This window comes from Fistularia commersonii, chromosome 26, assembly GCF_037954325.1.
Source record: "Fistularia commersonii isolate RoL2024-O1a breed Wild chromosome 26, RoL_Fcom_v1.0, whole genome shotgun sequence".
In the NCBI taxonomy this organism is placed as follows: domain Eukaryota; kingdom Metazoa; phylum Chordata; class Actinopteri; order Syngnathiformes; family Fistulariidae; genus Fistularia; species Fistularia commersonii.
Window position 1 is genome coordinate 11636382 of NC_141309.1, and position 2991 is coordinate 11639372.

A 2991-nucleotide genomic window follows, 5' to 3' on the forward strand; every position below is an offset into this window, starting at 1 on the left:
AGTGATTTTCAACTTTACTGATAGCTTTTTAGGTAAGCACAATTTTATTAATTGACAAAAAATTGGGATACTATTTTTAGTTGTATTTCCATTTTCGAAAATATGCAGAACAATTTCACAATTCAGTTTGAAACAACCGCAAGCAATCGTAAAATAATTAGAACCATAACCACAGACCATTTTATTTTCTTACATCACTGTAGATAGAGTTCCAGTCTTTTTTTTGTATCCATGAAATACTGGATCCAGTATTTCAAACACACTTGTATTTACACCGTATCGGACACAAGAAATTCTGCATGAAATGTAAATCCAATAAAATTCATGATTGCTTAGTCCATAATCACGCGGGCGTGCCATAATATCAGCTTCTTTATTCAGCCTTCAGCATCGCTTATAAAAACGAAGAAGAACTCCTCTTTTTCTGTTGTTGCCCAGATTTCGCACTCCAGAAGTGTCTTTCTCCTCTATCTTCTTAAGTGCTTGAAGTAGGTCAGAGGCATTAGTGAAGCCTCCGGAACAACTGGAGAAGAAAAAATGTTTTTAAAAATCAGTGACAAACATGAGCGATCCTTATAATCCATGATAAGGCAAATAGAGTTACAATTCTAGACTATAGCCTCACAATGCTCGAACCAAATGCTGTCTTATAGTAATATGTATAAGCATATTTAAGCTTAAAACCTTTTTTTGCTTTGGCACTCTTTCTCATTCTGCAGTATAAAGCAGTATTGAGACACAAAATTCCTCAAGAGTGAAGGGAGGATGCCAGGTTGTTTAACGCTTTCAATCTGCCCAGCCAAGCTGTAAAATTGACACAAAGACAAGTTCGGGTCATTTAAAAGCTCACATACAATGGCAAAGAAGAAATATATATCTCTAACGTGAACGTCAACACTGCACATTTATACTGGTTGGGAGAAAATGAGAATGACGTCTACGAGAATGCGCTCTCTTCATAGCCAGTAAAGATAAGAAATAATATTTCAAACCGTTCATTCATGAACTCTAATATCAATGTCAATAACCAGGGTCATGCGTTTTAGAATATATGGAGAACAAAAAGGTACTAATATAGAAATTTGAATTGTAAAACTCCAGTATTAATATATTTGGAATATATGGTGAACAAAAAGGTACTAATATTAAAATTTGAATTGTAAAACTCCAGTATTAATATATTTGCTCGAAGGACCCTGGTTCTATTCCGACCTGTGTGGAGTTTGCATGTTCTCCCCCTTCTGCGTGGGTTTTCTCCAGTTTCCTCCCACAGTCCAAAAAATACTGTTTAACTTTAAAAACATATAGCTTAATTTGGGAAAATTGCATGAATGAATGCTTTGTTTGTCTATATATGTGGCTCTGGAACCAATCAATCGCCTCTTCCCCAATGACAGCTTGGATAGGTTCCAGCACGTGCAGGATGAGTGGAAGAAGATGGATGGATTGATGTTTTTGGACTGTGAGAACAAACTGAGAACCTGCAAACTCCACCTGGTTCAATTTGCCTTGTTGGAATTGAACCAAACTTCATGCTGTGAGACTGAAGCGCTAACCACTGCGCCGCCATGCCGCCCCCAAAAAAGAAACAGTTCTTTTATGCTCTCTTGACCAGGGTTAGTCATCATGCAATTTCTGCATTTTTATACATGAAATAATCCACTGCAATCTAAATCAGGAAAGGACATTATCCTAGCAATACTCTGTAAAATCCTCAGCGATCCAGCTCTACATATATACAGGTTTATGAGTGCATGCATCTGTCCGTCCGTGCGTTCAAATGTGCGTGGACGGATGGACCGATATTTTGAATTATTAAAAAAAAAGCCTTTGGGTATGTTACCGGCTGGTACAGTTGCAGTGGTAGGCAGTCTTTGTCTCTCTGTTCTGTAGATTATAGTTCCTCCCCAAAGAAGGGATTTTATAGTCACATTCATCCAGATGTCTGAGACTTTCAAACATTAGCTGATTGTCTGGAAAAACAAGAACAAAAACAGGTTATGTTTGACAGGTATGTTTGGTTATCTCTATGTTGTCATAGAGATTCAAGATTTAAAGTGTTTATCAGGTGTGCAGTCTAGAAATGTGTTTCTGTCTACAATGAAATTCTTACTTTGCTTTCCACGGTACAGCCAGATAAGGAGTGAGAAATAATAAGTAGTAAACATATTGAAGTAACCAGACAAGCAAGAGAAAACATCTGTCAAGGAGAGGGCCAAGGTTTTTTTACATTTTAACAACATAGTGCTTTAACTCAGCAGCATCATCATTTAACTGTGTTTTGCTCAACAAAGACATTATACATCATAAGTGTTGAAAGATCAATGCATCTACCTGTAGGGGGCATAGCAAGATAGCTTGATAACAGAGCAATTCAATTCATTCAAAATAATGAAATAATACCACTTGAAAAGCAATAATCCCTGAAATGTTTTTTTCTTTCTGAGTAACCAGCCCTTTGCACCAAATAATGATAACTCTGCCATTGCTGCGCTGGCTGATCCAAACATAAAGGAATTCCTAACATTTCTTTAAGGTTTTGGACTGTTCCCATGAATTTGAATTCTCTGGATAGTTGAGACCAAATAACTTACTCCAGTGATATTGTGACTATTAAGTGTTAATAAATTACTGTGATAGTTTAACTTTCTACTTAACAAATGCAAGTCACATGTCACCAAAAATGTAAAGAAAACAAAAATAAACAAAATGTTCTTCTGCAACAATCACAAATACCAATATATACACAATAAGCCTTTAGCTATTCCACACACCCTGATATCATTTTAAACTAAGATCAAGCACATAAAATGCAATTAATTTTGTACTTATTCTTTGTTGTCTGATATATAGTTTAATGGACAGACTTGACTCTGATATGGCTGGCCTGAGTTTCTTGGGGAATAAAATAACCCAAACCAGAATACATATGTGTTTATTTCAATTATTTTTTGGTTTGTTTCTTTTGAATGCAACCAATTAGATCTGATC

At 35.9% G+C, this 2991-nt stretch overlaps 1 long non-coding RNA gene across 1 annotated transcript; it reads right to left on the reverse strand.

Annotated features, from left to right (window-relative positions):
* Positions 1-201: 201 nt before the first annotated feature.
* Positions 202-2067, reverse strand: LOC147218601 (uncharacterized). The gene is made up of 3 exons (XR_015108839.1): positions 1844-2067; positions 685-804; positions 202-523 (listed from the first exon to the last, which is right to left on the reverse strand). It is a non-coding gene; the product is annotated as an uncharacterized LOC147218601 (long non-coding RNA).
* Positions 2068-2991: the final 924 nt, after the last annotated feature.